Genomic DNA, 14,973 nt, shown 5'->3' on the forward strand with positions numbered 1-14,973 from the left:
CATCTAGCATATCAGAACCAAATTGTACTTATAACTATAAAGGGTGTGTGCTCAACAAGGGTGATATTATTCCCAAGGTGATGCAAATTAGTTCTTGGAAGGGGTGAGAAAAGTACTACTCCTTTTATAGATAAGCCACAGATATACATGCAGTACAGAAATAGCTATATAGTATATCTGTGGTATATCATGAGATTAGGAAAACATGTTTAAAAATATCTCTTTCCAAAGAGGTGTGAAAATGAAAATAAATTGAGAAACACTGCTCTAGAGTCTCAGATTCTTAGAGAAATATCCAAAGTTACAAGGGTCGGAGAGGAAGATTTGGGGTGCCATTTAGGAAGATAGATGTATAATACCTGCAGGAACAGAAGTAAGTGGGAAGAAGGACGAATACACAAAGCATCATAAAAAATATATATATTTTTTTACTGTTTACTGGGTAAAAACTCACATACATAAAACAAATTAAGTTCATTTCTTTAACCTAGGACATATTGTTATCAGCTCTTTAAAATGTCTCTGCAAATGTCAGGAAACAGAAGTTCCCCAATTACTCATGTTCAATACATTCTCTGTCACATGCAGAATTTGCCTATTTTGGGGCATGAAATCTAAGCACGGGCAATGTAGCTTTAGGTGTCCTTTCTTTCCCACAGTCATATATAGTACAGTCCTACACTGTTTGCTCCCTCCAAAAATAATTGCTATCAGAATCCCTAGAAAGTTAAATTAGTTGGTTTTAAGTTGTCTTCAGATTGCAAAAGGACCACATAAGGATGAAATACTTTGGTTCTTTTTTTAGGTTGTGGCTTAATTTAAATTCTCTACGTCAGTGGTTCTCAAACTTCAGCTGCATCCTAATCACCTGAAGGTGATTGCTAAATCATCTTGCTAAAGCTCAGGTGGCTTTCTGGGCCTTACCCACAGTGTTTGGGTTCAGGAGGTCTAGGGTGAAGCCCAGTGAATCACAATTCTAATGTCGATGCTGCTGTTTGGGGACCACACTTTGAGAAACACTGTCCTGGATTAATGGGTTCCCTAACTGCAGGTCATCAGAATCACTGAGCAGCTATTATAAACTATGTATTCCTGGGTTAACCTCTTGAGAATCTGAGTCAGTGAGTCTACTAGAGGTACTCAGATTTTATACATTTTCATTGTCCTTCAGATAATTCTGATAACCATTTGGGCTGCGAATTTCTCTTCCATGTGGCTCTCCTCAGAACTCTCCTCTGGCACTGAAGGCTGACTGCCCTTTGGTTCTTCGTTTGTAGAATAACTTCGCAGGGCAATGTATTGCTCCCAGTGGGTGATGCAATTTTGTAGTTTCATTTATTAATACCGTCATTCTTATAAAGTGGATGTTGATTGCATTCTTGAGATCTCAGGAAAAAGAGCAGGTGTTTCTTTTTGGAGGTTGGTTTATGAAATTATACTGCCCAGAGACATATATTAATTAGATCATTTATGAAGAAAAATATGAAAAGCAAAATTCTGGGTTCTGTGTTCCACTGTTCAAAGAAATCAAATAATGGGAAATGTTTAATAGTTTTCTAATTAATAATACATTAGAAAAATGTATAATATTTTACTTATAACTTTGGACTAATTTTTATGCAAATCTTCCCTTTGAGTTGGGTCAGGAGAACCCAAAGCACTGGTAAAATTTTACTAGTATTTTGGAAAATTGAATGTGGTTGCTTAGGATGGTAGTATTGATATTTGTGCTTGAAGAAAATAGAATTTTTTTAACATAATATGATTTTCTTGGGCTTCTTTTGAAAGTGATTTCTAAGACCAGATTAGATGATTAAAGCCAAGATCTCTTTCCCTGAAGAAGGGGCAAGAACCACATTAATCAATCAGTTAGTAAATCGATTGATCTATTTAATCTGTATCTTTTCATTGAAAATACCTAGTAGCCCCCATATAGACCTTTGAAAAAATCTTTCTAGGGAATTTGCTGATTTGTCTGAATTCAGGATGTTTTAGCAAACCCAATCTGGGGAGGAACAGTGATTTGTGCTGTGCAAAGACAAGGGAGTTTTGAGAGATTGTATTAGGCTGGGATGGTGATATTGGATCAGCTAAGCCTTTCTCCCTATAAACTTAAGGACTGGAGAATACTTATGATGCAGGGACCACACACTAATCATTCTGGAATTAGTTACAGATCCTCAAAGTACTACTAGGTCAACAGCTGGAAAGGATGCTTACCAGAGAATCATGGATATATAATCACTTAATTATTACATTTCTGGATGTGTGAAATTATCAATTATTTGTCACATTTCATTTCTGAGGTCAAAGACTTCAGCAACTCCCTTCACTTTATTTATTTTCTTTAAAGTTTACTTATTTAGGGGGGGGGAGCAGGGACAGGGGGAGATGGAGTGAGAGAATCCTAAGCAGGCTCCACACTGTCAGTGCAGATCCCATCATGGGGCTTGAGCTCAGGAACCGCAAGATCATGATCAGAGCTGAAGTCAGAGGCTTAACCTGCTGAGCCACCCAGGTGCCCCAACTCCCTTCACTTTAAAGAATAAGCAATTCCACAGCAAAGTTTGAGGCATGGTAGGCTGCATGAAGAATCTCTGGCATTCTAATAAATTTTTTATTGTTTTGTAGGCTACTGTGAATACCAATTTTATTACAGATTATTGCTGATAGGTATTTTTCTACATTATCCATCCATTCATTCTTTCCAATAATTGTGAAGTATAAATGCCTGCTTAAAAATATCTATTGATTTAATGTAGCCACTAATGTATAATCTCTTTAACCTTCACCAAAGTGACACCCTGGAAGCAATGACTGACCCTTTACTCACATATACAGATATCCATTTCTTTCATTGGGAGATATTTATTTCATGGTCAAATGCAGTGACTCATTAAAATATATACTGGATTTCCATTTATTCTTTAGACTCCAAGGTGCTTGGTGGTCCCACTGCGGAGCTGTGACAGCTCTGTAATTTCCCTGCTCTGGGGTTCTGAGTGGGAGTGTGGTCTCCTTCACTTTAAAACCTGTAGGAGAAGGGGGTCAGAGGATGTAGAGATAGAGAATAGGGAGAATAAACAGTAATGCACTGATTGTGAAGAAAGCTGATGTGGGAAAGTGAGGACAGGTGTAATTGAGAGAGGAGTATCAACCAAAGACTATTTCCTCCAAAGAATAATGGTGAAAGCTTTTCTCTCTGATTCAGAATGGGTGCAACCCTTTGAAGGAAGAGCTGGGGGAGATTCTTCAATAGTGAAACATCAACACTGAAAACTTTCTCAATTAGATTGAACCCAATCTCAACATGCTAAATGAATGCACTTTCTTTCTAGGGTATGAAAACCAAATAAGCATTTCCTAGGAATGCGGAGCTCAGAGTGGAATTTAACATAAGCTTATCCATCATATATTTTCATGTCTGTCGGTGTTAATGCTCTCTGTCCTTCTTAAAGCAGAGAATGTCAGAAACCCAGACAAGTGTCATTTGATCACACACTTATCTTGGTGCATTGTCACCAGTGAGTGTTCTGTAAGTGCTCCTTGGGTGGTGTTTTCAACACAAATGGTTATTTCAAAAAGAAGTATGTAATAGGAATGGTCACTGGTTTCAAGCAGGGGACCATTTGCCGTAATTATGTCTTCTTATTAAATATGTGATAGGCATCAGAGACACAAATTTCTTGTGCCTAATAACTACAAAGGATCTTTGATAATAAGCCCCAGCCTGCACTTTCAAAAGTTTCTATTTTAGTGGGAAAAAGGGAACACAGGCAAATCACTATCCTGAGAGACTTGAAAAATGGCTGAGTTGACTCATTCAAATGGGACAGAATCTTAGATCTCTTATCTTTTGATGGCAGACAGAGGATGGAGGATTGGAGAAAAGTGTGGGAAATGAATCTTTAATTTTCCTGATGAGGTTATACAAATAACAACAGTAGACTTTACAATGAAAGTCAGAAATGTTAACCCAAGTGGACACTTGGAAGGCCAGTGTTTTTTCTTAAGTACCCTTGGGTTCTACAGTGTTCTTTCTTCCACACCATGGCATATCTTTCCTGTTCAAAGGGCTCCCTTTGGAATTAATAAAACATTCATTTAACTGTACCATAAGTCATATATGTTTCCCAAACATGAGAAGACATGACTGAACAGATAGCTAGATGGCTAAGCAGAGTAAGAAGATATCTTGGAATTGAATTGCAATTGTAAATATTGTTTGTTATGATCAAAACTCCCACAAAACATCAATTAATTTTAGATAATTACTACTTGGAGACTACATAATTGCATGTTTCCCTCCAGAGTCACCTTGCCTTTGTGCAGAGTATTTAATTGGCATGCAGTTAACCTGAAAGGGAAGGGCACTTATAGTAGAATTAAAGACTGTAGCCATATGACATTCTAAATCGAAATATGTGAAGCCACTGAGATATTTAATCATAGTAGTTATTATATCTTTGGAATTAAATCCAGTAGGAGAAAAAAGTTTTAGTTTCAGGATTACATACAAGTCTCCCTTCTCAGAATGTAAAAGAGCTGTATGTGTGCAAATCAGAGGACCAGTCTTGAAGGTGAAAGAGTTTTCCATTCACCCTGGAATTGTGGAGACACCTAACTTGGGGGATTTACATAGAAAACTTGCCCAGCAGAATGCCCAATGTTCTCAACAGTGTAGTGGTCAAGACAGAGGCTCTGGGACCCAATCCTATGGGCCTGAAACTTTGCCTTTTCACTTATTTGCTGAGCAAACTACCTCCTTTTTCAACTTTAGTTTCATCACCTATAAAATGGGAATAATAACAGTAAAATGGAAATAATAAAATATCTGCTTGGGAGCATCGGTAGGGATTTTTATGACCTAAATTATGTAAAATGTTTAGCGTAGTGTCTTATATTTGGTAAATGTTTGAAAAATGTTTATTGTATTTAGTTTTGCGATGGTGATTTCTTCCCTAAGACATATACTGTAAGATATAAACTAACTCAAATTTTGCTTCAGTTGTGCTGTCTCATTCTCCATTCAAAGAAATTTAGTTTGAATTAGCCACATATGCATTATGCATTATAATGATCCTTAACTAGAATGACATGTTTTAAAAGCAGTTTTATCTTTGCATTTTTTGATAATTTAAATATGTAACCAAGTGCATCTACTATGTCCACCATAAAAATATTCATTGAAAGGCTCCATTTAAAAAGCACAAGGTAGGGGCACCTGGGTGGCTCAATTGGTTTAGTGTCTGGCTTCAGCTCAGGTCGTGATTCCCAGGGCTCATGATTCTGTGTTGGGGTCTGTGCTGATAGCTCTGAGCCTGCAGCCTGCTTCTGATTCTGTCTCTGTGTCTCTCTCTGCTCTCAAAAATAAATAAACATTAAAATACAAATAAAGATAAAATAAAAAGTACAAGGTAAGGGCACCTGGGTGGCTCAGTTGGTTAAGCATCTGACTCTTGATTTCAGCTCACGGTTTGTGAGTTCAAGTCCTGCCTTGGGCCTGTGCTGACAGTGTGGAGCCTGATTGGGATTCTCTCTCTCTCTCTCTCTCTCTCTCTCTCTCTCTCTCTCTCTGTTTTTGTTCCTCCCCACTTATGCTCTGTCTCTCAAAATAAATAAATAAGCTTTAAAAAGGTACAAAGTAAATTTTTTTTTGATCATTAAAATTGTTCAAAGTCTGTTCAAGGGTTCCTTTGTCAAATTCTATGTGCAAGATTCTATTTGAGTAGTTTGGATTTAAATTTCTGTCCTATTTTAAAAGGCAACATTCTACATCCCTTAAAGTATATATTTTATTGGACATTCCTATCCAAATTTAAAGAGAATTTCTTTTTTTGAATTTTTCAGGTCTATATATATGGAACAAACAGGTTGTAGGATAATCTCCTATCACCCTTAAATTTATTATTGCCTAATAAGAAAGTTCACAGTAATCACAGGACTATGAGCAAGTCCTTGCTTGTCTGGACAGAGTTAAATGTCATGATATGCATCTGCAGTTACCAATGCTTGTACAAACCTGGTGTCTTAACATTATGTCAAGAATCCATGTAGGTACGAATGGTCTTCTATAGACTAGAGAACAATTCACAAGGGCACAAAGTGAGGCTGTATTCTACCCCTTTTTTATTATTTTTTGAAGTTATTTATAATTATTAGACTTCTGGGAGATATGGAAGCATGACCATACATCATAAAGTAGCTGGTATGGTTTAATTGTCATGCACCAGGAAAGGCTTCAATAAATGACTGGTCCTATTAACTCACTGTTTCTAAAGGAATGATATAAGGTCTACTGTCATATTTCCTGGAATCTAAGATGCTGTTAATTGTAAATTTCACTGAAGATTTAATAACAGGTTTTAAAAATAAATATTGTATTTGATTTTCCAACAAATAAAAGACCTTCTCACTTAAGAAACATTAACTAACATATGAGCAATCACGTAAATGTATTTTACAACTGATCAATGAGCAGATGGGGCTTGAGGAGTTCTTAAGGGCCTCTGGGAATACTGCTTGACAGACCCATGCCAAGAGGCCATCTCTGCCCTGGAAAGTACTTACTTGGGTAGGTCTTTACTGCACTGATCACCAAGGTGAACTTAAAGGGGTGATCTGGATGCAAACATATTAAATGCTGAACTTCTTTGTAGGGTTGGGAGCATTCCATGCCTCCCAGAGAACCTGAGTGGGTGGGGTGGGGATGTACCAATGGTATACACTAATACAAATTATAAAAATCTTACATTTAAGCTTAGATAATAAAATTAACACTCACAAACTAGAGTAAAATAGAGTAAACTTTGAAAAAACTTCTATTTTTTTATGTCTCAAGTGGGGACTATCAGTAGAGAAGACTGTGGTAGAAATACAAAAGTGAAAGAGAAAATATTAAGAAAGATATGGAAAAGGTTGGAAAATGTGGAATCATATTTGTGATAAAAAAATCTACTGAACTGGAGCAGAGAAATATAAGGTTTGGTACACAAAAATAAATACAAGGCAGTGATTTTAAAAAACACAGGCCATTCAGTAAGACAAGATGCCAAAGAGAAATGTCCATATTTTGGAGATCACAATAGTAAGATAAATCGGAGTCAGCCAAATAAATCAAAGGCTGCCTGAGACTGTCTTATACAGCCGTGAAGACACCTGTTCCTATTAGCGATATTATAATGAGAGAAATGACATAGAAATGAAGAAGATAGTCATTAGGGGTGAAATTACATAAGGCTGAGTTAGCTCTGCCTTCAGGGAAGGTTTCACAATTAGTCTGGGACACAGGGTGAGAGTCCCAGGTCATCATCTCCACGTTGTGAAGACCATAGGACTAACTTTTCTCAGAGGCTTCTGTGCATTGCTTAGGTTATAAGGATTTGTGTCAGGTTGCTGTCATGATGGATTTTCTTGCCATGAGCAGCCATTAAGGCTTGCTGAACCCATTCAAAAAGATAGGTGTAGTCATAAGAGTGAGCAGCCAGATCTGTCTGAATTTAATCCTCTACTCCCTTCCCCATCCTCGACATCTGCAAAATAATTTTCTCTAAGTTACGGTTTGACATTCTGTCTTGGTTTACACTGAGGAATGCTATACAAAATAAAATTTTAAAAACTAAAACCTATTAGGCATATACTATAGGGGTGATACTAAATAGATTGCCTTTTATATCCCCTAATGTCCCTTGTTTTAAGGCCTTTGGAAAAAAAATCTTTGAACTTCTTTAAATTCTCCTTTTTACATGACAAAAAAGAAAAAAAAGAGAGAAAGAGAGAGAGAGAGAGAGAGAGTCACGTATCTGATTTTCTTTCTCCATTTTTTAGAAGCTACCCAGATGCTTGGAGACAAAATTTTAGCTCAATTTTAATAATAGCATAGAATATATATGCAAGTCTAATCTTTCTTTTGGTTTTGATATTCTATCATAATTTATAATTTCCCACACCCTGATTTTTTTACTTATTCCTATTTTAGTGGAAGTAATCTTGAGAACTGTTTCAAATAATCTGTAACAAGGCCTATTATATATAAATATGGACAATAAAGTATATATAAGAAATTAAATACATTTTGTTTTTGCTTTTTCAATTTTAGTTTTGTTTGGTTTAGTGCGATCTGATATGGCGAATTGTTAATGTGTTAGTTACACACACACACGCACACACACACACAAAATGTGTGTACCAGAAAAGTAGGAAGTGGGATGTTAGAAAGACAGAAACACTAGCAGGTAATAATGTCTGCTTGATGGAATGAATAAAATTTTGGTAATGTAGTGCAATTTTAAAGTTATTTATGGGATTATATAGTTGATTACTTTTGTGTCTTGCTCCTCTTGGACCTTAAAAGTGTTTTCACTGGCTACATAGCATGTTATTCCTTGTTAATATAATCACCTCTGTGAATTAACCTCTCTTTTTCATAGGGGAAATGAAACTTCTAGCTAAGATCTCCAAAATAAACCTTGATGGATCATGAAGAAAGGATGAATCATGAGGAAGGGGACCTATATATTTCTTACCAGCTCTGAGAAAGGTAGTATCCCAATAAATATGAAGGTCCGGGGTAAAAAAAAAACAAAAGCCATAAATATATATTACTCAAACAATTCTCAGTTAAATGCTTTATGGAGTCTTGTCAGGTTAAATGGAATTTTGGGGGCCCATGCTCTTATTCAAAGAGTGGCCAGGTGGCTCACCCGCTGTCTCACAGTGTGCTGGTGACAGGACTGAGAGACTGCATTCAGGCCCATGTTCTTGTCATTTCACCCCTAAACCAAACATGGGAGACACTACACTTCTAACTTTGGAAATGATAGTCATTCTCTTTATGTGGGCCTGTGTAAATGTTCTTAGGGACTTGGAAAATAAAACTGAATTTGAATTTTGTGTCTATTTGGATAATTTAAGGTTTATCTGACTCATCCTTATGACAAAGTTTTTCAAAGAATGTATATTTTATGGAGATTTCTGACTGATGAAATATTCAGCTGTTTTTAAGTCAGTAAACATCACTCTTAGTCACTAGCATAGAGTTAAGAAAATGGACTTTGGAGCCAGACAGATTAAACTTGAATCCTGATTCCTCCATTTTAGTAGCTGTGTGACCTCGGTCAAGTTTCTTAACCTGTCTGTACATCAGTTTCTTCATCTGTATACTAAAGATCATATTAGGAACTACCTCATTTCATGAATTAATACTCATGAGTTAATTACTCATTAAATGAGTTAATACATAAGGACTTCAAATAGTACCTGGCACAAAATAAGCAGTCAGTAAACATTGGCCTTTATTTCTCTGCTTTGTTTTTCTACTTTTGATTTTTAGATTGGTATATGCACAGATTCCCACATGTTTTACTATCTTTGAATAGAAAATATGGTATATAAGAGAATATAAGTGAGCAAAAAAACCATTCAAAGGAACATAAAGGTCATCTAATTTGAGGAAATATTCAATTGATAAAGGTCTACCATAGCATTCTACCAAGTGTTCATTCTAATTGTGCTTAAACTTTAAAAGGTGATGAATTCACCTCTTCCTGAGGCAGTCCATGCCATGTGGACAATTTTATTAAAAAGTTACCCATGTATTGAACTGAAATCTATCTTTCTCTAGCTTCCATTGGTTTTAGTTGTTTACTTTGGAATGGCACAAAAAAAATTTAACTCTCCTTTCAAATGGCAGCCTCTACTAACTATTTGAAGGGAGCTTTCACTTGATATCAACTCCTCCCATTTTCTTCCTTAAAGACAAATGAATGGTTGAGACACATGATTTCAAATGTTCTTCCTCTCTCTCTCTCTCTCTCTCTCTCTCTCTCTGTGCTCCTTCCCCCAACATTATCTCATCTATAATAGTTTTTATCAAAAATTGATACATACAATTTTTGCCCTGATTGTGTTCCAGGATCCAAAGTCCCTTGCATGTTTTCTAGATGGTGATTGATGGAAAAATAAGTTAATTCTGTAGGGAACTTTTCTTTTTGCAGAGAACCTCATCAACTGCATAGACCCTTTTGAAAATGGTGACATATAATCTAAAACATCTGATGCGTGTAAGACATTAGAAACATGGGATCAACTTTTGGCCTCAATGTCAAAGAAATGGAAATATTAACACACAAGTCTCTTCATCCATTGATTGTGAACTTGATAACTTTATCTCTCTTGAGGTCCCTTAAAAATCTGAATTTTTGCTATTTTGATTTCTCTTACCGTCATTAGATACAGGTCAGAAAGAATTTCGGTTGGCCAAGTATGTGTATCCCCTCATGCAGTCAATGGATTATAATATCAGAAGTTTGGGCCACACTTTTATTGTAATGAAGGATGTTAATACTTAACTCATCCGTGTTTTAGTGTGCAAGTTATTTTAAATAAGATGTGTGTAGTGCTTAGTGTAATGCCTGACAAAAAGTAGTTACTTAGTAAATGAAAAGTAATGGGACTGATAAATTTTTAGTACAAAAGGAAACCCCATTATATACTAGTTTTTGTAATGTTCTAGACATTACAAAATATTTCAGAACTCTTCCTGAGTATGGTATATTATCCAAGAAGCCCGAAATGTAGAAGTCCTCTGTTATTCCCAATCGTTTATATTATGGAATTTCATTTTCCAGAAATAGTCATTGTTGATGATTTGGTATGTATTCTGTCCTTCCAAACATTTTGTTTTATTAAACAGGTGTATGGATATGTATATTCACAACATGAATAGTTATACATATAAATGACTACATATATATGTGTTTTTTTTTACAAGTGGAATCGTGTTATATATCATTTTGCAATCCCCTTTATTCACTTAATACACCATGGATGTGTGTCCATGGCTAAAAATTGACACACCTCACTTTTTTAATAGCCACACAGTGCTCTATTGCATGGATGTACTGTGCTTTATTTAATAATCCCTTAAGGACAGATATTTAGAATGTATCCATTGACTTGCTAATGTAGTAATTCAACAAAAAACATCCTGGACAAATATTTTTGCACACTTAGATAAGCCTTGACGCCATAGTCTTTAAAGTGGAATTACTAGGTCAAAGGGCAAATATGTTCAAATTTAAATAGTTATTGCCAAATTGACCTTCAAAAATTTGTACCAAAGTGCACTTTCACTCCCAGTGCATTAATTTCTTCTTTCATTCAACAGAAAAGTTTCTATTATTCCTACACTGTCACCAGTATGTGCATTATCAGGTTTTAAAATATTTTTTTGCCCATTTGGTTAGTGAAAAATGATAGTCTACTGATGTTTTAATTTGCATTCTAAAACTATGAGTCAAACTGAGCATCTTAAGCTTGTTGGCTATTTGTATTTCTTTTTCTGTGAACCCGCCAGACGAATTCATTGTCTATTGTTCTATCAGATTGCCAATCTTTTTCTTATTGATTTAAAAATCATTACCATATTAGGGCTCTGTTGCAAAATTTGTCTCCTAGTTGGTTGTTTAGAGGGAGGTCACCCATTTGATGATTATTTGATTATATGAAGCAGCATTGCTACCATGGAAAGAGTGCTGGACTTAGGGTGTGAATGAGTCAGTTCTTGTTCTGGCTCTGTCACTTGTTCCATGACCTTGTTTTTTTTCATCTGAAAAATGAGGATAACTAACACCTGCCTGTCACTAAATGTGATAATGTACATGAAGACATTTAGTGGACTCTAAAGTGCTTTGCAGATATCATATGTTGTTATTTTTATATCTTTGGAAAGATTCATGTGAGAAAAGAAAAGATTTTTGCTTTTAATCCTTAAACTCTGGTTTCTTGCTTCATGAGGCCAAAGCCAACCCCTTTACATATGGCAAATTTAAAAGTATTGACTTCAGATTAAGGACAAGTTGTATTAAGTTCTTTCTACTCTGTATTGGTCAGGTCTCATCTGGAAAGCTGAGCTCATGTCTGGGGACTGCGCTTTAAAGAGAGTGCTGTTGTTCTGGCCAGCGCTGGGTGAGAAGGTGCCAGGAAGTAAAGGGCCTGGAAACCACATTATTAAAGCCTAGGAAAGCTTATTTTGGAAAAAGGTAAATTACAAATATTTAATATTTTTCTTTAACATTTGAAAGGCTGCCCTGGGATAAGGAATAGACTTGGTTTTCATTGTTCCACAGAGGAGATCTAGTACTTCCAGTCCTCAATTTGGGATCTTTATAAGGTGTAGCAATTCCAGTTCTTTGACAATGGAACAGGGTATCTCAAAATAGTGATCTTCTCATTAATGAATGTATTCAAACAGAAGTAGAATGTCAGGAAATGTTGTAGAAGGGATTTCTGAGTGAGAAGACAGTCATTTCTTTTTTTAAAAAAATATTTTTTTAACGTTTATTTATTTTTTGAGAGACAGAGAGAGACAGAGAATGAGCAGGGGAGGTGCAGAGAAAGGGAGACACAGAATCAGAAGTAGGCTCCAGGCTCTGAGCTGTCAGCACAGAGCCCGATGTGGGGCTCAAACTCATGAACCATGAGATAACGACCTGGGCTGAAGTCGGTTGCTTAACCAACTGAGCCACCCAGGCACCCTGAGAAGACAGTCATTTCTGAGGCCCATCAGTCATATGGGTATCTTTTCCACTCAATTATATTCATTTTCCTTTATAATTTTTGAGGAAATGCCATTTGCCTCATACTGAGTTCAGTATTGTAAGCAATATAGAAACATAAGATTTGATCAAGGAGTTATTCTTTTAAAGGAAACTAATTGTGGAAGGGTAGAGAGAGGACTGAACTAGAATCAGAAGATTTCAAAAGCATTTCAAAGATTTCAAAAGATTTCATGACATCCATTTCCACTGTCACTATTATCCTAGAGCCTTTTTGTTGATTTTCTTTCCTTCACTCTTATATTCCCCTTATTCTTTCCTTTATTTTTCTTTCCTATCTGGATCATTGTGAATGCCCTTCCTCTCTCCCTTCCTCCCTCCCTTCCTTCCTTCCTTCCTTCCTTCCTTCCTTCCTTCCTTCCTTCTATTTTATATGAGGACTTTTTAGTTTTGCTTCAAATCAATGTTACTAAGATTCATCTATATTTTTGAGTATAGCTGCAGTTCATTCATTTTCCATTGCTGTATAATATTTCATTATGTGAATATACTACAATTTAGTTTTTCATTTTCCTGTTAAAAAGCATTTAATTATGTTTTAAGCATTTTGCTTTATGGACAAATATTGTTGTATGTACCTGCTGATACTCATTCATGTGCAAGGGTTTCTCTAGGATTTATACTGTAAGTTGAAATGCTGAGTCAGAGGGTATATGTATGTTTGCCTTTGCAGAGTAAAGCTAAATTGTTTTACAAAATGTCTGTGTCTTTGGCTATATTAAAGTAGCCTCCTTTATAATAATTTACCATGCTAAAATATATTTTCTTACATTACCTTATCCACATACCCAAGGACCCATAATAGCTTTCTGATCAAAGGACTCTCATATATATATATATATATATATATATATATATATATATATTTTATGAAATTTATTGTCAAACTGGTTTCCATAAAACACCCAGTGCTCATCCCAACAGGTGCCCTCCTCAATGGCCATCATCCACTTTCCCCTCCCTCCCACCCCCCATCAACCCTCAGTTTGTTCTCAGTATTTAAGAATCTCTTATGGTTTGCCTCCTTCCCTCTCTGTAACTCCCCCCCCCCCCCGGTTCTGATCAAAGGACTCTCAATAGTACATTCAAAATTCTCCATTGACTGGCAATCTTTTGCCCATTCACAGTCATCTCTTATGGTCCCCCATAAGGATGACTTCATTCTAACCAGTCCTGTGGCTTTATCATCTCTTTTCCCGCTTTTCCTGTCTCATCTTTCCTTCTACCTCCTTGTCAATCTTAGTCTACTTAGAGCAGAGGTTTAAGAACACAAACTCTGGAGCTTGAATTTCTGCTTCACCACTGCTAGCTGAGAGACCTTATTCATATCTGTGTCTCAGTTTCCCTATCTGTAAATTGGGGATAATAATAGGACTTACCCCAGATTGTTGTTGTAAGAATTAAATGAATTAACATTCATAAAATTTTTAGAACAGTAGATGTTATATAAGTATCTGATATTTTTATTATTATTCCAGTGTAGGCTCTTATCTTTTTCTAGAAGTATTTTCTGACAAACTAATTTTAAATTGTGCTGCATTTCATAAATAATGCATCATTGGTATCTTGCTTGAGAGCAGAAACCATATTGGTACAATTTTCTTTCTAAGTGTCTAGTTCAAGTTGGGCTTGCTGATTAATAAAATGCAATAAAATAATCTATGGGAATCAGATTCCCAAGTTTTCATAGTCTTGATACCACTATCGAAGAGCAGCTTTCTCATGTGTAAAACTCCACTTGGCTACTAATTTCATTGCTATGACACTAACTTATGACTCTAACCTTAACACTAAGCCTAAATAATTCACTTTGGAACCTAAATTCTAAAGGTATAATTGGGACATAGGGTAAGGAAAGAGTCCCCCAAACACAAAAGTCTGGGATTTGCCCATTTTCCTAACCCTGTACAGAGTTCCAAATTCTGCAGACTGGATTAGATTGCAGGAGCTGTGTGTGTTTTTCTAGAGAATTACTCTGGTGAATTGGTGAAACAACACAAGGTCTTGGAACAGACCTGAATGATGCACCTTGCTGTACTCCCAAAGATGGACACTGTACCCCAAATGTCCATTCTCCAGCATCATGCCCCAGGCAGGTGCTCCATTTGCCATTCACTTGATGGGATGTGCTCCCAATGGCACTACCATTTCTGAGCTTATGGACCAACATTGGTTGTCATGGCTACAGGTTGCTGGACAGCTCACTTAATCTTTAAAGATAGGTCTTCTTTGATTGCATGCTATAACATTATTCTTGCAAGTGCCATTTTTCTGAAGGACTTCTGGAGCAATAGAAAAAGCCATAAATTGCTTTCCATTGCTGGGAAAAAATCATGTATCTGTTTGAGTATACAGG

At 36.1% G+C, this 14,973-nt stretch overlaps 1 long non-coding RNA gene across 2 annotated transcripts in view; it reads left to right on the forward strand.

The window, feature by feature from the left end:
• The window catches only part of LOC109499778, a 607,757-nt gene that overhangs the window by 214,804 nt on the left and 377,980 nt on the right, over positions 1 to 14,973 (forward strand). For both annotated transcript variants that reach the window (XR_006598032.1, XR_006598033.1), the window contains exons 2-3: positions 8,430 to 8,539; positions 11,893 to 12,041. This is a non-coding gene — a long non-coding RNA (uncharacterized LOC109499778). The remainder of the gene's footprint in view (positions 1 to 8,429; positions 8,540 to 11,892; positions 12,042 to 14,973) is intronic.

This window comes from Felis catus, chromosome B2 (assembly GCF_018350175.1).
Source record: "Felis catus isolate Fca126 chromosome B2, F.catus_Fca126_mat1.0, whole genome shotgun sequence".
Classification (NCBI taxonomy): domain Eukaryota; kingdom Metazoa; phylum Chordata; class Mammalia; order Carnivora; family Felidae; genus Felis; species Felis catus.